This window comes from Camelus dromedarius, chromosome 29 (genome assembly GCF_036321535.1).
Source record: "Camelus dromedarius isolate mCamDro1 chromosome 29, mCamDro1.pat, whole genome shotgun sequence".
NCBI lineage: Eukaryota > Metazoa > Chordata > Mammalia > Artiodactyla > Camelidae > Camelus > Camelus dromedarius.
Window position 1 is genome coordinate 21,555,953 of NC_087464.1, and position 24,165 is coordinate 21,580,117.

The window sequence follows — 24,165 nt, forward strand, 5'->3', positions numbered from 1 at the left end:
GCGCGCAGGGCGGGAGGCGAGGGCGCAGGCGCGGGCCCGGGTGAGCCGCCGGCACGTGGCCGCGCGCGCGCGCCCTTGAGCGCGGCGGGCGGAGGAGTCCAGGGAGCGGCGGGGCCGCGAGGGGGCGGGGGGGCGGAGAGGGGAGCCCCGGGAGCGCGAGCCGCGGCCAGCGCCGCTGCAGAGCGGAGCGAATCCCCAGCCCGGGCAGCAGGTATGTGTCCTCGCAGCCGGCCGTGGCTGGGGCTTCCCTTGCCTCCCTGCCCGGTCCTGCGGCCGGGGCCCGGGTGGGAGCCGGTCAGGATTTGCAGGGTACGTGCCCGGGAGGGCTGGGATCTTACCACTGACCTTCATCCCTGCCGGCTGGGGGAACAAGGCGAGTGTGCCTGGGGCAGCCCGGGGCTTCAGCTCCAGCCTGGGGAACCTGCTTCTTGTCACATGCTTCTTATTTATTTTTGCAAACTGCCCTGGTTCGGGTCCAGCTGCAGATGCCTTACCTCCCATTCTTTGCCTCCGTGTGCCATCTTGCATTTATTAATAAAACATGCAAGCGGGGGGTGGGGGGGGGAATTGCTGCTAGGGGGAATCCCATTGCAGTATAACGAGCGGGCGCTTATTTTCGGTTTTCAGGCGTGGTATTGAGGTGGAAATCCCACAGCCTGGGGATTTGTGGCTTGGTTGGTCGTGACCACTTCCTAGTGGGCTTCCCCCATTTGTCTGGAGGCGCCACAGCGGCAGGATGGACTGTCAGGGAAGGATGGTAGGGTTTCACCGTCAGGCCAGAATCCCGTTCTAGAGACAGGTGCAAGCTACGGCAGACAGTTCCCTGGTTGCTAACTTGCCAGGGAGGCTTAAACCCAGAAAATTGTTTCCCTTGATTGCTGACAGGAGGCCTTGAACTGAGACTTGCATACTCAAACTCATTAAGGTTTTGCATCTGAAGATGACTAAAGCTTGCCACCTGTTGGCAGTTAGACCCCATGAAATCCCCCGTAATCTAGCCCACCAATCCCTGTTTCAGTCACTAATGCTGAGATAGCAATAGGCCCATATTGATTCCTTCTGTATCCTTTAATATTGCTTGGTTTTTGTCTCTTCTAAAATAAAACCTACCTGTGATTTGATGCCCCATATGTTATAGGTTGAAATTACATGATTTGTTTAAATTCCATACACTTGTAACATCACACCCTGAAGAGTGAATTTCTCTTCAGTGTATATGTTACCTCTTTCCCCAGCTTTTCACCTTGCTTCAAGCAACAGTCCGAAAAGTGGGTTTATGTAACTGATTACCTTTCTCCCCCAACCCCTCAACCCCGAAATAATATGGTGAAAAAAATAGTAAAAGCTAGAAGCATAGAATGAAAACGGTTATCACAAGGTGTTGGGGTATGGCAGCAGAGCTGTAATCACTTCTACAGTAGTCAGAGCACCACATCTAATCAGAAGGACACATTTCTTAAACGCTCATATGTACCAGGTACTGAGCTACAAGCTCTTGGTGCATGATCTCATTTCATCCTCATAACAAACCTGTTATCTCCGTGTTGAAGATGAAGAGGCTAAGACTTAGAACGGTTAGCTAACTTGCCCAAGGTCACACAGTTGGGCACAGGATAAGGATGCAAACTCTAGTGCATCTGATTGCTGGGGGCTGGGTGGGGGTGTGGGAGTCGCCTTTAACCCTGGTGCTGCTGCTCCACCTACATTTTCATTAAGATCAAAGCTTGTACTTGGAACCTAAAATATGACACAAATGAACTTATTTATGAAACAGAAACAGATTCCGGCATAGAAAACAAACTTCTGGTCACCAAAGGGGAAAGGGGGTGAGGGAGGGATAAATTAGGCGCTTGGGATTAGCAGATACAAACTACTGTATATAAAATAGATAAACAACAAGGTTCTACTGTATAGCACAGGGAACTATATTCAATATCCTGTAATAAACCGTAATGGAAAAGAATGTGAAAAAGAATATATATATTATATATAATATATATATATAAAAAACTGAATCACTATGCTGTACACCAGAAACTAACACAACATGGTAAATCAACTATACTTCAATAAAAAAAAAATCAAATCAAAGCTTCTGCATGAGCACACAGGCTTGGATCCAATTTTCAATTTCATAGATTTCACGTCCACCTTTGTGGCTTTCCAGTAAGAGAAACTGTTGTTTCAGAGTGCGTTCATGTGGAATTTTTTAAGGTGGCACTGAGCCTATAAAAATGGGGTTCTAGACATGCTTCTGTTGAACTCTCCCAAGCAAGCAGTTAAAGTCAAAAAGTTGCTTCCCTTCAGGTTTAAATCTATGAAATGTATCTGCATCAGGTAGAATGAATCACTCCCGTTTTTCATTATCACATCCCGCTTCAATCTTCTTGCCACCCTGCATGCTATCTTCTGGTCTCACTGCCTGTCACAAGAGCATCACTGCCTATCACACTTGTGCATGAGTGGCTTAACTGGGTGAAGGAATCCGTACAAGCTGTGGACCATAATCCAGTCTCTCTGTGATTGTAGCAGCTATTTGATTGGAAGTCTTGAAATCTGTACATTCAACTAGGGATGTATATTTAATCTTTTTTTTTGTAAGTGTGTTATTATAATGCAGGTATTGGATTTTGCTACACATTATCCCTAAAAGTTCTTACAGACTTAGACATTGCTGTAGTTACGTCAATGGGAAATTCACCTAGTAGGGCTACCAACTTTTATATTCAGATCACATATTTGACATGGTGGTAAGAATAGTATGGTAAATATAAGGAATTATTTCAGAAGTATATCCCATGAAAGTTACAGCTTTACCTATAAATTGATGAATAATACTAGGTTGGAAATTAAATTCTATTAAGTTCTGTTTTCTTCCTTGGGCAATGTGATTGGTTTTAGAACACCGTGATGTTACTTTTTTCATTATACTGTATTTTGTTGACAGTAAGGCAGTTTGAATGGCCATTTTGCCTCACGAAAATCACTTGGTTTTGGAAGAGCGCATCCCCAGAGCTTATGGAAATGCTGAGATGGAGTCTTTCTGCCCTGGGGATTTCCAGTCTATGATCAGATAAACTCAAGATGAGTCCTGAGGCTACTGGGAAAAAGCAGAAAGCAAAGAGAGGTGTTGCTTGATTCTTTCTGGGAAGCAAATGGGTTTTCCTATGGGGAGCACTACTGTCTTCTTCAGCCAGAAATCTCGTAATTAAAAAGCGTCCAAGAGGTGGTAGTCTACTCTCTTCTATTCAAGCAGGACTTTATTTACTGCAGAGCTGAGCACCCTTTCTTGGTGCAGTGGTCAATTTGAGGAATGTTAAAATGTTTCTGACTATGAGTTTGTTTTCTTGAAATATACATTTAAAGTGGGAAAGGCCATATGGACAACTGTGGATGCTTAAGCTTTTTTTTTTCTTTTATTCCCCTCACCAAGGACTTTTTTTTCCTTCCTTCCTTCTTTCCTCCCATCCTTTCTTTCTTTTTTTGAGGTGGGGAAGCAACTAAACTTTTCCCAAGCTCTGTAACTAGCATGCATCGCAGTGACCGATTGTAATGCACGTTTTAACACATTGTTGAGTAAGACACTGGGAACTGGCATATTTGTCTTTCCTTGTAGGCTACTGAGTTGTGAAATGTTTTGTTTTCTTATGGTATCTTATTTAGTATTCCCTAAAATGAGACTTTTTTCAGTGTCAACAATCTTGAATTACAAGGAAGTTCACAATCAGCTTATTCTGAAATACTTGATTTTCACCAGTCTTCTTTTTCTCTCCTTGTTGGAAGCTATAGCAAGGGTTTAATTTTATTTAGAAAGCAATTCACAACCTACAAGTTAATCCATCCCCTTTGCAAACTGAACCAGTCAGAGTTCACAAATGCTGGCCAGGCAAACCCACCATAGGACCCTCTCCTGTGGTCCAGGTCTCCTGTGAGAACCTTAGAGCTCCCCTCGGACCTATATGCCATCAGTTTCCCCACATAGGAGATGTAAGGGTTCCTGAAGTGAGATCCCACCAACGGGCCTTGGGTGCAAGGTTGGTTGGAGGCTACTGAGTACTGTTAGAGGAAAGGGCCAGGAAATCCCTTCTCCTGCACCAGCACTAGTCTGTGTGCTGATTTCTACTTGCAAATCTGTATTCATTGTAAAATGTTTGACCATTACATAAATATAGAAGGTAGAAGGTCTATGGTTAGAATCTTCGGTCGTCTTACCCCTTAGTGATGACTACCGTTAATAGTTTGGTATAGATTCCTCCAGATTTTTGAATGTGGATGTTAAAATGTTACTGTTTGCCAACAATACTGTACATAGATGCATGCTGTTTTGCAGTTTCTTTTCTTGCACTTGGTGATATACCTTGGGCCTGTCAAAGGCTCTTGAATGGCATACTTCCAGGCACCTTTTATTCAGCCACAGGGGAGTTAGATGAGAGATGTAACCGTGGGTAGAGGAAGGGAACGAATGTGTGGTGGGTAGGAACCTGGCATGAGCTGTGTCCTGGGATGGGTAATTTCACATTCTGTACCTCCTTTAACCCTTTGCAAAGACCCTTTGTGGTCAGCTGTTTCTAGATAAGGACAAAGGTGCCCAAGGTACATGATGTAAAGAGCAGAGCGGGGATTCAGGCCCAGGACAGTGTGGCTCAAATTCTGAGCTTTTCCCTTTTTTCCGCTCTGATTGCAGATTGCAGATACAGGAGAGTGCTCTGCCCCATCGTTCTCCGGCCTCCCATCCTACTCTGCCTCTGCCCATCCACACAGGCCTTCTTGCTGTTCCCCTGCCTCAGGGCCTTAGCGCTAGTGGTTCCGTCTCCTGGACCAACCTTCCCCTAGATTCCTGTGTGGTTTGCTCCTTCACCTCCTTTTGGCTTTGCTTAAAATCTGACCACTCCTTTAAAACTCCACACCATCCCACAGATGTTCCTATCTCTCCTCTTGGCTTTGCTTTTATTCATAGACCCTCCTAACACACTACATAAATCTGCTCCAGGGAATAAATGCTCCAGGGAATAAATGCTCCAGAGCACAGGGATTTTGTCTGTTCTGTTCACTCCCCTAACCCTGGTGCTGTGGAAAAGAACTGACAAGTCACCGTGGCATCCTTGAATCTTTCCAGCCTCCCACGCTTCTTGTTTTTTGTAGCCCTTGCAGTTCCCCGTAGTGAACTCTCTCAAATGCAGTGAAGGCTCTCGAGTGCAAAGGCTCTATGTGTGTTTTGGGGGGAACAGCAAGGAGAGTGGAGAAGAATTGGGAGAGATCTTGTCTTACCCTTAAGTCAGTGTTGGTGAGAGAGGAACCTCCCAGGCAGAGTCAGCCCTTGTAAAAGATGAAAAGGTCTCCTGAGGGCTGGGGTGTATGACAGAGCAGCCAAAGGTACCTGGGGAGGTGGCCTGGAATGGAGAGGAGACCTGTGTGGCTTCCCCCGTGTGTGGAGTGCATAATGTTTTTGAAGACTTCTAAAGAAGGATGCTCCAGATTCTACTAACTTTCCTGTGGCCTGAGTCACTAGAAAGGAAAAGGAATCTGTGGATCCTCACACAGGCAGGTTAATCACTGCACTGCCAGCATCACAATGTTGCATTAAAAAAAAAAAAAAAGATTAAATACCTGTTGGTGTCTTCCCTGTTTAAGCCAGGGTGTGAATGCTGATTGCCAAAGCACTTATCCCGTGTGTCTGCGTGTTTGCAGAAAGCACGCACCAACAGCATCAGAGCCTGAGATTCTTTTGACCTAAGCAGTCCCAGACTCCAGGTTACCTTTCATTCATTTATTGTTTGCAGTAGTTCTTGAGCTGCAGCAAAATGATGGGTATTTGGGGCACTAATACAACCTCAGAACACTTTAGCATTGAGTACACCGGGCCGCTGGAGGGAGGTGATGGTTGTGGGATGAAGTCTCAGTGAAACGGCTGGTCAGCCACAGGGAAGCCTCCTCCTCCTCCCCTCCTCCTCCTAGTCTTTAATTGCTGCCCTAGGCAGTCTGAGTTATCTGCCAAGAGAGAATTTCCCTCCAAAAAATGCAGCCTTTCTAAAACTGCTTTTGATTTGTAATGGAAACTACTCAGTAGCTAGGACAGGGGCTGATAGCTCGAGTTCCCACAGCTCACTAAAACAAAGAATTTTTAGGGGGGTGTAATTTGGTTCATTTATTTAATTAGTTATTTTAATGGAGATACGGGGGATTGAACCCAGGACCTCGTGCATGCTAAGCATGTACTCTAACCACTGAGCTCCACCCTCCCCTCCAAAACAAAGAATTTTAATAAGTATTTCTGCCCTTCGCAGTCCAGGTTTTTGGAAGTCCAGGCTGCGATCAGGCAGCCATTCACTGGAATGTCTCAAACCGTAACGCGTGCAGTGCTTTCTGCCACTGTCTCGGCTCGGAACAAGTCCAAAGCGAGTTATTTCATCCATGATTCCCTCACAGCCTCCCACCGCAGTTACAGACTGGCCATCATGTCCAGTCATGTGTAAGGTCAAGTAACCTTTCTCCCGTAACAGTTTCCCTTCAAATAGTTAATCTTTGCATTTTACCTGAATTTGATGCAGTGTTTTTTTTAAAAATTTCTAGGATACTTGCTAATACTTTCGTCATAACTACTAAAATGTTTTGGTCCTGCCCTTTGAAACAAAAGAACAGGCTGATGCATACTCAAATGAAGAGAATGTTCCATTGTTTGGGGCACAGTCTCAAAAGAAAAGCCTGGAAAATTCTCTCCTGTCTCCCCCGGTCCTTTCGTTGTCAGTTTCTACCTGGGACGCTATCCGCTATCACTCCCCACTTCTTGTCCTACCCGGAACCCCTGTCCCCACCCTTCTACTGAGACAGAGCTCTTAAAGGTCACCCGTGATTGCCTAACCACAAGTCCAATGGCCGTTTCTCAGATTTCGTTCCTGATGGCTCAGCAGCATCTGACCCTCTTGACTTCTACGCCTTGAAGTGCTCTCTGCTGGCAGCTTCTTCCTAAGGTGTCTTTTCTTTCCTCTGCCCTCCTCCTCCCTGTTCTGTCAAGAAGCAGCCTGGAGAAGTGGTTCAGCGTGTGGGCTCTGCCAAGGGGGTGACTCCTGGCTCTGGCACTTGCTAACTGCGTGACTTGCATGAATTATTTAACAACCTGGTGCCTCTGTTTCCTCATCAGTAAAATGGGAAGAAGAACGGTAGCCATGTCATAGGGCTGTCGGGAAAAGGATGAAATGTGTGTGCCTAGCAAACAGTAGATGTGCAGGAAGTGTCACCTTTTATCACTATAGCTTCCTGTTTGGATGCCTTCGGGGACTCTCTTGTAGCTGCGGGATAAAGCTGTCACTTTAGTGCCTGGCTGATTTGCTTGCTGCACCTGCCCCTTTACAATGTGGGCCCACCTCCGAGCCTGTGCTCTGCGCCTCCTTCCCCGAGCAGAGGAGGGGCAGAGTGCAGAGGGCCGTGCCTGCCCGGAGGCTCTGAGCGCAGACCATCTTGTAATGAAAGACATCCTCCCTTGGGCACTGAGCCTATCTCTCTCAGGCAGGTTATAAATTACTTAAGGACACCAGCTGTGATTTATGCTTTTAAAAAATGTACACCCCAGCATTTAGCACTCGGCCTTACACACAGTAGGAATTTAACTCATATCATTGAACTGCCGAAACATTCTAGTTTTTCTTGGTCCTGCCAAATCCTTTTTCCTCCTAAACTGAAGCTCCTATTGATCGGTCCAAAAGCCCAGGTAAGCCTTACACCAGAAAATTGAGTCAGCACCACTCAGCAAGGTAACCACCTCAACCTTTTTGGAATGAGGAGGGATATATAGAAATCATTAAAATAATGGGAGCACAGGGAGTAATTTAATGCTTTTTAAAGGGAGTGTGAAATCCTACCAACCCATGAAGCTGTTAGGATTTTATGAAGAGTTTGGAGCTTTTTTTCGGTCCTCATGCCACCCCTCCCAAGTAAAATGAGCTCTGAGGCTGTAAGTAGCAAATCTTCAGACCTTGTCGCAGTCCTGCTCCTGTGACCAGGGGTCCTGCTTTCTTTCCCCTTACTACCTGGGTGAAGAGGACACTGAGGTTGAATGAAGATCACAGGAGGGGCTGCCCACTTAATTAAAAAAAAAAAAAAAAAGATTAATCCCATGACGGACATTCTGTGTTGGCAGGACAAATATTCCGTCAGTTTCTGCTCTGTGTCTGAGGTCCTGCAGAGTCACAGAGTTGTGCTCCCAGTAGAACAACCTCCCCTCGCTAACCTGGGGGGCCTTAAGGACCGTGTTCTGTGCATCTTGAGATTGTATAGCAGGGTTTTCAACCTCAGCACTACTGATGTTTGGGGCCAGATAGCTCCTTGTTGTGAGGGCTGTGCTGTGCACTGTAGGGTGTTTAGCCACACCCCTGGCCTCTACCCACTGGATGCCAGTTGCACCACCACCCTCCCCCAGTTGTGATAACCACAAATAACTCCACACATTGCCAAATGCCCCCCAGGGTATAAAAGCAGCCCCAGCTGAGCACCACTGCTCTGTAAGATCAAACAGGAAAACTCAGCATCAGGGTGGGGGGCATAGCTCAGTGGTAGAGCGCATGCTTGGTGTGCACAAGGTTCCCGGTTCAATTCCCAGTGCCCCCTTTAAGGGGAAAAAAAAAACAAAACTCAGTATCTTTTGTAGAATACCAGAATTTGGACAGTTGGTGTCAAGTGAAGATGAGGATTTTAATAGCCATGAAAGGTAAATTTAGGTTTGAAATTAACAGAGAGAGAGAATATCTAGTGTCTATAAGCAGGTATAGATTGTATCATAAATAAGAATAAAACAAAGGAGTTACAGAAATTGATACCATCTTAGTCCTAAAGGTCTCAGGTCTGGTTGCAACTACACATTCTAGGGTTGTTTCAGTCATCCTTGGAATATTTCTGTTGGAATTGTATTTAAATGCTCAAAATACTTTTAGGCCTTTGGCAGTAAGTATATTAAACTAAAAATCATTAATACTTCCTGAAGAAATCTTAGCTGATTACCGTTGGAAGGAATTATACTTGACCTAGGGCAGGCTGGCTCTCCCCACCAGAGGCTGCTTCTGACCACAGAGCCCCTGGAAAACAGCAAATTCAGGTGCTTCCGGGGGAGAGGGGAGGGCGGGCCACAGTTGATCAGTAATCTTCCTGGCTGTTAGAAAATTTTAACTGTATACTCATGATTTAAACCCCACCTCCAATTGACAGTCACCATTGTGTTTTTTCTAAATGCAGCAGCATGCTTTGCATGCCACACCCAAGGATTGAAAGTAATGGTTAAATACACTGCTTTCTGAAAAGCATTGAGGGTCCAACCTTAGGAGAAACTTGCTTTGTGGCCAGTGTTAATCCCCTTTGGTGTGTTAATTGCCTTTGCAAAGGGAAAGCATACTCAGAAGACCCCCAAGGATGCTCACCACCCTAGTCAAGAAATAAACCTTGCGCAGTTTCTTGAATCATGGAGGCCAGGTAGAAATGCTTGTTCCACAGATAGTTGTGAGCATCTTTAATGTTCCAGACTCATGCTGACAGGTGGAAGGAACTCCAAATGTCACATCCAGTGCTGCAGACTGAATTGTGTCCCCCCAAAGTACACATGTTGAAGCCCTAACCCCCAGTGTGATTGCATCTGGAGATAGGGTCTTTAAGGAGGTAATTAAGATTAAGTGAGGTCATAAGGATGGGGCCATAATCCGATACCCCTGTGTCCTTAAAAGAAAAGGAAGAGAGATTTCTCTCCCTCCCTCCTTCCCCCGCCCCTTCCTCTCGCTGAGAAAATAAGTTTATTGTTTAAGCCTTGCAGGCTATGGTATTTTGTTGTGGCAGCTTAAGCTGACCAGTAAGTCCAGCATCCTTGTTGTGCAGATGAGGAAACTGGACCCAGAGAGGTAAATGACTTCCCCAAGGTCACGCTACTAGTTAGTGTTAGAACTGGAACACAGAACCTAGGTTTCCCGACTCCTAGTCCAAAGTCCACTCTCCCCCCCCCCCCCGCCCGCCCCCCCCCCGCTCCTCCGCCTCGGGTCGTGTTGCGCTTTTGCACTTTGATTCATTATCTCCAGACCCTGTGGCTTATCACAGCCCTTATACTTGCCCTGTTTACCTCAGCATTGTTGTGAGGGTCAGTGAGAGGGTGCCAAAAAAGACAGTGTAAGTTTCTAAACTACAAAATATTTGACAAATGCAAATATCATACCCAACTCAGATTTCGCCCAGGTAGCAGCAATCTGTCTGACTCTGAAAGTTGTAATGACCATCTAGTCAAGTAGGTACCCCAGTGAAGAAGGATCAGGCTGGGAGGTCTCAGGTAGGAGGGTTGGCCCTTGCCTTTAGGGAACGAATCAGAGAATGAGAAGGCCGGAGGAGACGGGGCACCTGGTCCAGTGGCATGCCCTTACAAAGTGCAGCTGAGAGCAAGATGCCTGCTCTTGTGTTGAGCTGTAAAAGCTGTGGGTGATGGAAGTTTGCCCAGTAAGAGGAATGTCCCTCTTCCAAGGACAGAATATCAGCTGGAGGAGAGCTCGTGGTACCAGTCATAGCTCCTGCTGGTAAACCACAGAATAGTTTATAAACTACAAAATATTTTACAAATGTAAATGCCATTCTCAACTTTTATTGTGTTAATTGAAAATATATCATGAAGGAATATACTTATCTAAAAGTAACAGAAAGTCTGAAAAACAGTGGCTCAAATAGGTAAATAACTTATTTTTATTGGGTAATGAGTCTAAAGGTGGTAGTCCGGGCGGGCCTGTCTTGCTGCTCAGAGATGGCGTCAGAGGCTAAGGTTCTATTTACCATTTTGTTCCTCATGATCTTGGGCAGTTGCCTCACCTCCAGGCATTTCATCTGTGTTCCAGGCAGGAAGAAAGACAAAGGTGAAGTGTGAAAGCCTTTTCCTCTCCAGATTTTGCCTTCAAATTGGGGAAGGGCTTATTCCTTTAGTTTATTCATCAGGACTGTATCACGTGACCACTTCTTAATGCAGTGGCATCTGGGAATTCAAGTATTTTGCTTTCTAGCCTCCAGTGTAGAGGGAGACAAGGGAGAAAAGGATTGAACAGGACTGGTGAGCCAAGTTAAAGTCACTATGACAGAATATGGCATTTTGCAGAATCATAGGTGGCCAGAGACCAAGGCTCAGAAAAATAAGCAAGGTGGCCGGGCACAGCTAGAGAACCCTGGGCACTGGGCACTCCTGTACTGTTCCGGGCTGGTCACTGCCAGTCAGCATCCACTGCCATACTCCTGGACGCCCCTCCCACCACAGCTAGACTTTTGCATTCTTATTAATTATTGTCTCAAAGCTCTTGACTGAGCCTGGGTCACGTTTCTAAGCTGTAGCTAGCTATATGGGAGGGGTAGGGAGTGAGGCTATATGGCCTTTGGGGCTTCCATGATGGGGAAAGGGGGAATACCCATCACCCATCTTGGAATTCCTCCAACTAGAGAGGGTACTTCAATGCTGTGCAGCCAGGAAGGACAGATATTCGCCATCTCCCTCTTTATAGGTGGGAAACCTGGGGCCCAGAAGGAGGAAAGGGCTCAGCCCGTGCCACTGAGTGGGTGAAAGGCAGAGGCAGGATTTTGTCTTATCCTGATGCACCCAATCTGGTTGGTCCCAGGGAAGCAGCTCCCCTCAGGGTCTTCTCAAAATCCTTGATATCCCATAGGGTGAGGGGATTTGTCTTTGGAGGCACCCCATCCTTTTCCCAGCAGTCCGTGGCTCATTGCCTTTCTATCCCAGGATCTTCCCAGCAGCTGCTTCCTCTTTGTATAGTGTCTTCATTTCCAAAAGTAAAAACTACCCCTCTCCACCATCCTTGTAAACAACACTGGGGGCTCCTATAAGAGAATGTTGAATGGGATTTTTGATGAAGATACGAGGTGGTGAGTGTCCCCACCTTCTAAAGAGGACCAGCTAGGCACAGCCCATCAAGATTTACACAAAGCTGGTAGAACTTGTCAGGCCACCATCACCCATCTGTCACCTGTGTGAAAAGCAGACTCGACATTCTAGGGGAGTTGATTTACTGGGCGGAGTGTGAGGGAGAGTGCAGTGGTCTGTCCCCACTTCTCCCGCGGCCTGCAGGGAGAGGATCCCAAAACACCCTCTGCTTGGTGCCCCTGACTCTGATCCTGTGGAGATTCCCACGAGGCCCCTTCCAGTGTCTTGAGATGCACCCCGCGAAATGCTCAGCATTGGGACACCAACCCAGAGAATGCTGTCAGCCAAGGGAGATCTACAAACAAGCAGGTGCAAAGACTTTAACCCCTTTACTTCAGTCCTTGCTGACTCGCCCACCCCCTGCACACGGCTAATCCTGGGAAGTCCGAGCAGGACGAAGGGGAGGAGGAGGGAAAGCAGATTCCTCCCCCTTCCCCACTGCGAGCCCTGGAGCTGTGGGTCTTTCTGAACCAGGAGGAGGGGAGGAGCTTTGAGCTGGATGTGAGATGGAAGACTTAATTTGAACCAGATGAGTTTTTTAAACAGCTGAAAATTAGCCTTAATTGCTGAAATGCGGTGGTTTTCGAAAGTGTGAGTAACCAGAAAGCTAGGGAGTCGGTTTGAAGACAAAGGTTGGGAAGAAATAAAGCGATTTCTAGTGTAACCACATTCAGGCCGTTACTCTCCTTTTCCAAAGATAACATTCCAACTTTTGCAAAGAAGCATCGGACTCAGGCATTAGGATTTCTGGAGTCCAGCCACAGCTATTCCACGTACTGGGAGGGTAACTCTGGACAAGTCACTTCACTCTTCTGGGTCTTGGCATCCTCCCTTCAAGTGATGGGATTGTGCTTTGTGGTTTATGTGACCCAGAATAATGTCTCTCTTCCTCTGAACCGTGCAGTGACTTAAAACAGCAGGACAAAATAATTCACACAGTGAGCTTGCTTTACAAGTTGTACTTCGGTTCTGTTTGTTGGAAGAGTCAAGCATAGATGAATGGCATTTGGCAGGAGGAAAACCTTAGTACATCTGAAACCCTTAATTACACACTATAGGCAGCTCTGTAGCTTGGTCTGTGTCAAAAGATACCACATTATCAAAGGACACGTTGCAGAGATATTCAGAGTTTTTGCAGCAGCTTATGCATGTGTAGCATGATTGGCCTGTGTCAGGCAGGTAGCATCCACATTTTCACCTGAGCCTGTATTTGAAAACCTAAGTGCTCCCATATTTAGATTAAGGACCTCTTGTCTGGTTCCTGTGGAGATGAGTCCATTGAAATTGATGACACTCAATGGGAGGTTTGGGGCCCATTGCTAAGGACACATTTATTTCCAGAGTTTGTACGTAGTTAAATACCATCACCATACTAGAAGTAAGTTAAATACATAGCTCTTTATGTATTTTTACTATATGTAATATAGAAAAATTACACATAAATTATATGTCAATTAAAAATATTTTTCTTGCAACAAGAAAATCATATATAATCCTACTACCTATAGATAATTATCATCCCCTTTTCAGACTTGCTATGCATATATACATATACTAATGATTTTTTCTTTTTTATTATTTTTAATTATGGTGAAATACACATAACATAAAATTTACCATCTTAACTATTTTTAAGTGTACAGATCAGTGACATTAAGTACATTCACGTTGTTGTGCAGCCATCACAGAACCCTTCATCTTGCAAAACTGGAACTCTGTACCCATTAAATACAAAAACTTTTTCACAGCTCCTCACCCCCCACACACACTTTGTGTTATTGATGTCACAAATTTTCTCTTTATATTATATCTTATATTTTAGGTATTATATGTTCAGTTTAATAACTTGCTGAGGACAGCAAGGAGGCCTGTGTAACGGAAGTGCTGTGATTAAGGGGGTAGGAAATAAAACTGGAAAGGGAGCTTGTAGGGCCTTGTAGACCATGGTGAGGACTTGGGTTTCATTTAAAATTTACTAGGACATCTTTGGATAGTTGAGGGCAGAGGAGTGACATGACTTAGTTTGTCTTAGAAGGTTTCCTGGGCCGCTGTGTAGAGCTAAGCTGGCGGAGGTGGGAGAGAGGAGATGGGGGAGCAGTGGGGCGGCACTTTCAGGCGAGAGAGGATGGTGGTGTGGACTAGGATGCTCAGTGGGAGCAGAGGCAAGTGGTTGGATTCTGGGTACTTGTTGAAGGTGGAGCCAATAGGATTTGCTGATCTGACTTCGTCTGAGGCTTGAGCAACTGGATGAAATTGCCATTTCCTGAAGTGGAGATGGAGGAGTTTCATGTTTCAATCATGTTAAGTTTTTACAGTCTATGAGATGTCTCCTTGAAGATGTCAAGTAGGCAGTCAGATATCCAGGTCTAAAGTTTAGGGGAAAGAATGGGGCCAGAGATAGAAATTTTGGAGACAGCATGTGCAGATGACATTTTAAGCCATGAGAGCAAATGAGCTCACCTAGGTCCTGGCAGAGAGGATAGATGGATAAGATAAGAGGTCTGAGTAATGAGCCCTGGGGCAAGTCAACATTTAGAGGTCAAGAAGAGGTGGAGGACCCAGAGAAGGAAACTGAGAAGGAACATCCAAGGAGGGCAGAGAAAAAAGAGAACAAAGTATCTCAAGGAGGAGGCATGAGTGTTCAGTTGCATCTCACACAGCTAAGAAAATTGAGTGTTGTATTTAACAACGTGAAGGTCATGGTACTTGGGATGTGGCTCGTGTCACTGGGGTCTGTGTCTGAGTGATGATGTCGGGGACTCCTGACAGAAGGAGAATCAGGCAGTTCTCCTTCCTTTTAGTGCTTCATTAATTCAGCTGACCTTTATCAAGCACTTTCTATGTGCCGCACACTCTTCTAGGAACTAAGGGTGACCGAAATGAATCACACCACAGCCCTCACCCTCAGAACCGGTTAGGAGTGTGGGACTTGAGCTATAGAGGAATGTCAGATCTGAGTCTGCTGATTCTTAATGCTCTTCTGTCATATATTCATGTACGTTTTGAAACCAGGACTATATTTTATCTACACAGAGTCTTTAACAAATCCTGTCTGGGAGGAGAGGAAGACTCTTTGGGCCCTCTGACTTTCCTTCTGGAAAGATCTACACCATATTTCTTGATAGAAAATCACTTCTCATCCCCTATCTTTTTGTTTTTTTTCAGTTCTTCTGGTTTTTTTCTTTTCTTTTTTCAAGGTGAGGGGAGTGGGTATTTAGGTTTGTTTATTTATTCTTAGAGAAGGTGCTAGGGACTGAACCCAGGACCTCGTGCATGCCAAGCATGTGCTTTACTACTTAAGCTATACCCTCCCCCGTCACTGTCTTAACAGTTACCAGGTATGTAAGAGAACTGTACCTTCTAGCTGAGTATTAAACATCTCATCCTCCAGGAGGTAATTACCTAATTTTCTTAATCAGTTGACCCCAAACGAATATCCTCTCTTCTCTTGTCCCCTCCAAGCAAACAGGTGTTTTTGTTTTTGTTTTTGTTTTTGTTTTTGTTTTTGTTTTTGTTTTGTTTTGTTTTGTTTTTCCCTGCCTCAGAATGGAGAACAGTCTTGTTTTGGTGTGATCTGTGCTTTAACAATCTCTAGCTCTCCTTACACTCATCAATCAAGAATTATTTAACAGAATTCCAACAATATACTATATTATATGCACTGAGTCCAATCTGAGAAACTGTTACTCATGAAGAGTTCACCAGATCGCAGGCAGAAGTGATTCCCACGGCCAGGGCAGGGAGACCTCAGAGGAACACAGGATTGTGAGAAGGTGTGGAGGGCAAGAAAACAGCATGACCCGGGAAGGCATAGCATTAACTGGGCCTCAAAAGGCAGAAAGGACTTGAACAGGTAGGGCAAAAGGTAGTCATGCAAGATGTTTGATGTCTGAGCCAAAGCTGATGCGGATTGCAATTACAATTTATAATGACAGGTTGGCCCAAAGAGGTGCATTCCTTGTCAAAGGTAATTCACATTGAATCAGGTCCCCCCTGAAACCCATGCACACTGGCCTGTGCCTGAGAGGCCTGTGGTTTGAAGGTTCCAGATTACCTTTCAGAGGGAAATTGGTGGTGTATAGTGGCTGTGAGCTCCCTTAGAATTTAGAAATAAGATTGCCTTAATTTATCTATTCAGTCTCAATTCATGTGTGAGACGCTGAAAATATATCAAGACGCATAGGTCCCAGTCTTCAAAATCCTCAAATGGTGCTCCCCAGATCGCACCCCACCGCGAAAGATGCCTGCATCAAATCCCTGGAACCTGTTAATGTTACCTTATTCGGAAAAATGGCTTTGCAGATGTGATTAAGTTAAGGATCTCGGGATGAGGCGATAATTCTGGACTATCAGTAGTAGGAAAATACCATCACAGGCGTCCTCAGAAAATAGGAAGAGGGAGATGAGACACAGGGAAGGAAGGGCAGTGTGACCCCGGAGGCAGAGGCGGGAGTGATGCAGCCACAAGCCGAGGGGCACCAGAAGCTGGAAGAGGCTGGGAACAGATTCTCCCCCAGAGCCTTCAGAGGGAGTGCAGGCCCCCTCCCCTGTCCCAGCACGCTGATTTTTGGACCCTTGGCCTCTAGAATTGTGGGAGAAGAAATTTCACTTCTTGTGGAAGAACACCCCCGAGTGTGTGGTGCTTTGTTACAGCAGGCACGGGAAACTAACACAGGCAGTACTTGCTGTAATTGGAGTAAATTGGGGTAAACCAATTGTAAATGTGGATTTGGGAGAGCCCAGTGCTTTAGTTCAGGTGACCTGCTTTGTGATCGTAGGGAGGCCAGTCCAGAACATAACTGTGGCATAGCAAGTTCAAGCATCATTATTTAACGCCCTGTTCAGAGGAAAGCTACGTGAGTGGACGGGGGGCAGTTGGCCCCAGAAGGTAGAGAAGAGAACCCAGAAAACCAGAAACTCGCAGTGAGTGCCGCAGACAGGCAGGCCTGAGCGCTGGGGTGTGTGGTACAGGGAAGGCCGTGGCCTCTCTGTGGGCTGGATGCAGCGAGTCCCCTCCTCTTCGCTTGCCGGGTGGCGCGCTGCCTCCTTGCTTTGATTCCCCACAGCTTACCGTCAGCGATCAGCTTCGAGGTGTGCTGCCTCTGGCCCCTGGTAGTGAGCGGGAGCGTTTTGGATCCTGAAAGAGCAGCTTTCTCTCTTTCTCACACCCGTTCAGATGAATACATTTGCAGCCTAATTTTTATTTCCCGTGAGTTTGATTAGCATGATTTAGCTAATCATGCTAAGGTTGACTCAACCTTGAGATTGACAAAGCTAGGGGCCACGTCCTGACACTAAATTTGTGAAGCTAAAGCCACGTGGTGAGACTTTTTGGTTGACACACAGTCTGGGTCTTCCAGGTGCTGTCTACTGTTATTATTGGTCCCCACGTGCTACCTCGGGGGACCCCATGCTTCTCCCTCAATTTGAAACCTGGGAAGTGTATTTATTCAGCAGGTGTTTTTTCAGGCCACTCACATGTGGGGCTGAGCGAAGGGGCTGCTAGTGGCTGGAGAGCTCTCTGCGTGCTTCTCCGGGGAGACTGACGTCAGCTCCTGTGTTTAGTTCCTAGGGATGCTGTAAGGACGTACCACAAGCTGAATGGCTTGAAAGAACAGAAATTTATTCTCTCACAGTTCTGGAGGCCAGAAGTGAGCAGGGCCGCACTCCCTCCAAGGGCTCTGGAGGAGAATCCTGCCTGGCCAGTCCTGGGGGACTCAGGCGTTCCTTGGCTGTGGCAACACCACTCCAATCTCTACCTCTGTCTTCGCGTGGGCTTCTCTATGTCTTCTCCTCTCCTGCCTCTTAATAGCAAACCTGTCATTGGATTTAGGGCCTACCCGACTCCAGTATGCCCTTATCCTAGCTAATTACAGAGACCTATTTCTAAATAAGGTCGCGTTCTGAGGTTCTGGGTAGACATGAATTTTGGAGGGACACTACTCACCCGACTAAAGCTCCTCAAGGTGGAAGAGCTGCCAAGGCCGGGATGAGGCTTAGGTTGTGCTAAAATAATTGTGAGTCAACTACAGCACTGACTGAGTAGATCCCAGTTAGTAAGTGTGAGAGCTATCAGACCGCATGGAGAAGGTCGGTAATGAGCAGGAGGCCACCCTCCCTGGTGGCAGTGGTGATACCCAACGATGTCTCCTGTTCAGATCCCTGAAGGCACCACTCCAGGCTGGGAGCCTGCCCTCCTCTGACTCACGTCACTGCAGCAGCACTGCTCCCTCCACATGGAGCTGGTTCCCACATCACCTGCTGTTCTCTGCCGGTGTGGGCGCCTGTCTCCTGGCCCAGGGTCTCCACAGCTTTGTAGCTTTCCACGGACACTCAGGCAGTTATTCTGAGGGCTCCTTTCCTCCTGTTGGGATAGGCTTGTCTTCTAAGGGCTTCCCCACCCGTAAACATTCTAGTTATCAACTAAGTTATTGCCATCTTGGCATTTGTGCCAAGTTTTATAGGAAAGTTTAGGATTGAAGTGTCCATTGTGTTTGGTAATTAGGAGATCCCTGGCTAGCGTATCAAGATCATTTTTATTCGAGGGCAGGGGCAGAAGGGCATAATGTTGAAGGAGGAGGAGAAAAATTAGAAAAAGCATAATGTAAAATGATGTCACGTTCAGATATGCAAATATTCAGAACGTTTCCTTTCCACACAGTTTTACTCAAGAAAATTACTTGAGGATATACTCCAACAAAAATAAAAGGAATTCAACAAAGAAGACGACACGAGAACCAGAGAGGGTGGGAGATGGAGCCAAGCCAGGATGACAGTTGTGGAGCAGGCTCATAGAGTAATGTGTCCAAAGTTGACCATTTAACAGGAAATGTAGGGATCTTGATGATCTTACCATAAGATGAAGAAAACATAGTTCTACTTTCTGTAAGAAAAAAGGCAAAGAGAACCCTCAGAAGGGTAAAGAAAAACCTGTGGAAGAAGTCTAGACCAAACATGAAGCAAACTGAAGTATAGCATGATTTTGAGCAATTTGATGGCACGTAAGAAAAGAAAAACAAACTTTTCAACATGCTTGAACTTTTTCCATCCGGTACCTTGGATGAAAATAGTATTATATCCCTCTCTGTCATGATTTAATCCCTTGAGCTGATTCTACAGTGGCCATAATCATAGATAAAAGTGTTGCTTATTGTTCTTTATGTTTTAGATCCAATTTATGGGCAATTTTTCAAAGCATGCAAATGTTCATATAGCCTCAGAACAGAATCTGAATGATTTAAACCTTGACATGTAAAAATGTTTAGGTACAGCTCCTCCAAATTTGGAACGTTGAGAAGGGTATTAGTAATATGAGAGCTAACACTCCTTGAATCTCCACTATGTCCCAGTCACTATCCTAAGCCTATTAGAGGTTATTGAATTCATAACAAAGCTATGAGTTAGGTGCTATTTTTATATCCACTTTCTGGATAAGGAAACTGAAGCACAGAGAGGTGAAGTAACCTGCCCAGGGTCACACAGCTAGAAAATGGAAGCATGGAGATTAGCACCCCCGCTGTCTGGCTTCAGAGCCTACAACCACACTCCACTGTCCTGTCCCCTCAGGAGAGGCAGAGAAAAGTGCCAGGTGCCGGTGACCTCCTCACGCACCCTAGAGGGATGGGAGATACCAACCCAAGTCCGTGCAGCAGACAAGATGCTTAAGGTATATCTTTAAAAGTAACCTGAGGTGGTTGCCTCTGCAGGTTAGGATAGCAAGTGGGAGGTTGAGAGGAAAACTTTTACTTTCTATCACTTTAAATATTTCTGAACCATTTGAATTGTTATCACTATGTGCATGGATCACTTTCATCATTTAAAATCCCTACCCTTCATCCAAGGCCCTGCTAAAAATTTCCTCCCAAAGCTCCCCTTATTTCTTCAGTGAAAACTGGGCTCCCAATCCTCTGAGCCCCCGTCAGGCTTTGTCTCCCTCTTTAGAACCCGCTACAGAATGACTTCACTGCAGTTGTCTTTGAGGACAGCACCTTGGTCAGATTTACCTGACTTGTCTCCGTAGCCTTTGGCACTGTGCCCTGCCTCTGGTATGTGCTCAGTAAACACTGAATGAACTGGATGAGTGGCTTCTGTTAATGCCAAATCATGTCCATTCTCTTCTGTTTGGGGAACTTGGAAAGTGTAGCTTAAGTATGTCTATTTGTCAGTCATTATGATGCCACTGGGGAAGAGGGAGGTGGGAAGAGGGAGACTGCAGAGTGGCCTCTCTGCCCCATCCTTCTGTAAAAACCAAGTCACAAGACGACAAGGCTGAAATGAATCTTAGATCATTAAGTTCAACCCCATCATTTTACAGATGAGGAGACTAAGGCCAGGGAACAGAAAGGACTGGAAGTCCACAATTAAATTGGAACAGCTGTATCCGCTTAGGTTCTTAAGTTGTTTTCCTAACCCCCCCCCCCAAAGTCCAGGGCTTAGCTTGGGATTTTTTTTCTTTCCCCTATAATCTCTGTATAATTCTACCTGAACGTGGTTTTGAGCTTTTATTTTTCTTTTAGTGGTCGTACTTTGTGATATTTTAAGCTGGCACAAATTCTTTTTGGATGTCAGTGATGTCAGTGAATGATGGCCCAGTGGATAGATGGGTAAATTAGTGACTTTCCTAGGATAACATAGCTGGTCAGTGGCAGAGCGGAGACCTAGCAAACCATCTCACTGAGGGATGCCAGGCAGCTGAAGTACCTGACGCAGAAGCACTTCTGAGTTGCCATGACAACTACGGTCGTCCTCTAACTTCCATCGGAGTGTGTAAGGATCAGGGTCAGACCCTTGTGCACAGGCACCGAGGTTAAAGCCCAAAGGAGGACTCTCCTTATCCAGGCTGGGTTGGTACAGCCCAGGCTAGACTCAGGAATCAGCATTTTGTTGAAACCATTGGGCCCAGTTTGAAAGAGGGACCAAGGGAAATGGATCTAAAGAAGGCAGCCCTGTGTGGTGGAGAGATGGACACAGGGAGTGGACCCAGAGGCCAGCCTGGCTCAGGCACTGACTTCCTGAGTGACCTTGGGCAGCTCACCGCCCCTCTCTGGGCCTCGGTCTCTTTACCTAGGAAGTGGTGGGGCCCTGGGTGACGTCCAAGGGCTCTTCCTGTATGAAAATGCCCTGACACCACAACTACAAAATACCTCGTCAGCATCCAGAAAAGGCTGGGGTTCCAGCCTTTGACTCACATAGAGCAGATATCTCTCCCCTCACTCCTTTGTCACCTGCAGACTCTGCTCCCCACTGACAGATAGCCAGAGCAGCGGAAGGGCCCTCTGAAGGCAGGTGACCTCCCTGGCCCCAGCCAGCTGCCCACTCCGGTTGGAGACAGGAGTGGGGGCCAGGAGCAGATCACTGCACTTCAGAGACTGCCTTCCTCTGGATGAGGTGCTCAGGAACCACTCCCGCTACCATAGACGAAGAGTCAGGTTCCTCGGCTGGAAGCCGGGGTGTGCCCGCCTCCTGCCCCATAAGGATGGAAGCTCGCGGGAGCTCAGCAGTTCTGGGAGCAGTACTGGGGGGAGAAAGAAGGCACCTGGGTGGAGGCAAGGTGATTGGGTGACCCACAATGACTCTCCACCCGTGTCCAGGCCCCTAGTGTTGTGTTCTTCAGTCTCCTCACGAGCCATCTTCTGCACTAGCCTCCCCCCTCTTCCTATTTCTCATCTCTACTTATGCTTCATTCCTTCAATAAATATTTATTTTTGAAAATTTTAAAAAAATTTTATTTTAGGGTGGGGAGGTAATTAGGTTTATTTATTTTTGGAGGAGGTACTGGGGATTGAATCCAGGACCTCATACGTGTTAAGCATGTGCTTTACCACTTGAGCTATAGCCCTTCCCCCTAATAAATACTTCTTGAGCACCTGTTGTTCTGGGTGCTGAGGATATGCTGGTAAATGAGACAGACACAAATCCCTGGTCTCAAGGAGCTTACGTTCTAATGGAGGAGGCACTTAATAAATCAACAAGGATCAAATAGTATATCATGCAGATGGTAAGACAGGCTATGGAGAAAAATTAAGCATGTGGAGGAGACAGGAAATGTAGGCAGAGCGTGGTCTGGGAAGCCCTTGCTGCTCAGGTGACATTTGAGCAAAGACCTGAAGGAGGTGAGGCTGCAAGCCCTGGGACATCTGAGGGAAGAGCATCCTGGGCAGAGGAAAGGCGGGAAGCGGGGAGGGTGCTTGGCATGTTGGAAGAGCGAAGTCAGCGTGGCTGGAGAGGTGGGCACAGAGGAGACGGGGGAAGCTGGAGAGGTGGCAGGAGGCAGAGTATAGAACCTTGAGGGCCATCACCGGTGACCAGGATGGGAAGGCACGGGAGGCGGTGAGCCTTGGGGTGATGTATCTGACTTAGGTTTTGAAAGGATGTCTGTTGTGTGAAGGACAAGTGAAGGTGGAAGCAGGGGACAGGTGAGTTGTGTGTTGAGGTAATCCAGCTGAGAGCTGATGGGGACTTGGACTGGAGTGGAGAGGTGATGAAAAGTGATAAGATTTGGGATGTATTTTCGAGGCAGAACTGACAGATGTGCTGACAGATTGGATGTGGGTCACAGAAGGGATGAGTCAGGCATGACTCCAGGGCTTTTAGGCCTGAGCCACTGGTTGCCGTTCACAGGGCTGGGAAGGGCTGGGGTGGGGCAGGTGGGACACCTAGGCGGAGTTGGAGTTGTCTGGTCGGCAGTTGGATCCATGCATCTGGAATTAAGGAGAACAGTTGAGGGTAAAGATGTATGTAGGATTCACCGGCAAATAGACCGGTACCGTCCAGTAGGGTAGCCACCAGCCACAAATGGCTTTTGAAATTCAGCATGAATTAAAATTAAATAACATCTAAAATTCAGTTCCTTTGTCACACTAGCCACAGTTCAAGTGCTCAGTAGCCAAGCATGACCAGGGTCTACCATACCGGACAGCACAGATGTAGAGCATTTGCAACATCACAGCGGGCGCTTTTGGATGGTGCTTGTATGTCTGGATGAGATTCCCAGGCGAGTGGGTGGAGAAAAGTGAGCATTTGTCAGTGTGGGAGATGAGGAGTGGCTTGTGCCAGACGAAGGAAATCCAGCCAAGGGTGGATTTCTGGGTGCTAGTAAAGAAAGGGTATTGAAGAAGAGGTAGGCCAGCTAGACTGAGGATCAAGCATTGGCCAGTATATTTTGATTAGGTGGAAGCAAAAGCTTGAGAGAAGCAGTAGATTTGAGGAGAGAAGGAGAGGAGAAGAATCAGAGGCAGCACATGTCACACCTTTTCAGAGGGATGTGCAGTGAAGGAGCAGAGAAATCGGCAGGGCCTTATGATGTTAAAGGATGTCTTCAGGATAGGAAGAGGCCCATAGCACGTTGGAAGCACTTGGGCTCCATCCAATCCAGAAGGAGAAATTGATGAGGCAGGAGTGAAGAGACAATTGAGAAGACCTTGAGAAGGGAAGAGCCGAGGGGATCTAATCCCCAAGCAGTCGGATGGTCCCTGGCTAGGATATGGACAGTTCATCTGGAGGATGGAGGGAGCAGTGTCGGTGGCTAGGTTGCAGGTAAGAGGGAGGCTGTGGTACGGGGACCAAGGGAAAGTTCTCTTGTGATGGTCTTAGTTCCCCCAGGGCAATAAGAAGGAGGCCATCTTCCGAGTGTGAGCAGAGGTGTTGGAGGTGTGAGGAGAGAGGGGAAGGCATCAGGCAGTCATCCAGGAAAGGGGGAGAGTGGTGGGATTGGGGGATGGAACTGGTCCTGCCAGAGCCAGCTTCCGGAATTTACCCTGTTCTGTCTCTGCGTGTTCGCCTATGCAGTTTTTTCTTATTGGAGGCTCCTTTCTATTTCTCTACTCCCCCATCTGTCCAGCAAACCTGAGGTCCTGCAAGGTGCAGCTTGGGCATCACCTCCTCTGACACCTCCCGCCCTTTTTTCTCACAGTGTCCATCCTTCTCCCGAAACTCTGATCATGTCACATTATCATTATTTGCTTTCATGTCTATTGCTCTAAGGCAGGGGTCAGCAAACACTTTCTGTAAAAGGCCGGATAGTGAATATTTCAGGCTTTGTGGTCTGTTTGGTCCCTGTCTGACTATTCAGTCTGCACAAATTGTAGCACAAAAATGGTCAAACAGTACATAAAAGATTGGGTGTGGCTGTGTTCCAGTAAAATGCTATTTACAAAAATAGGCAGTGGCCTGGATTTGGCCTATGAGACATAGTTTGACAACCTCGGCTCAGGGGGATGGCAGAGATGGTG

General features: G+C 46.7%; 1 protein-coding gene across 1 annotated transcript in view; it reads left to right on the plus strand.

Moving 5' to 3' along the window:
* Positions 1–144: 144 nt before the first annotated feature.
* Positions 145–24,165, plus strand: part of TMEM266 (transmembrane protein 266) — a 102,211-nt gene continuing 78,190 nt past the window's right edge. Inside the window, exon 1 of the mRNA XM_031440760.2 lies at positions 145–211. The gene's annotated coding sequence lies outside the window, so the exon portion shown is untranslated. The remainder of the gene's footprint in view (positions 212–24,165) is intronic.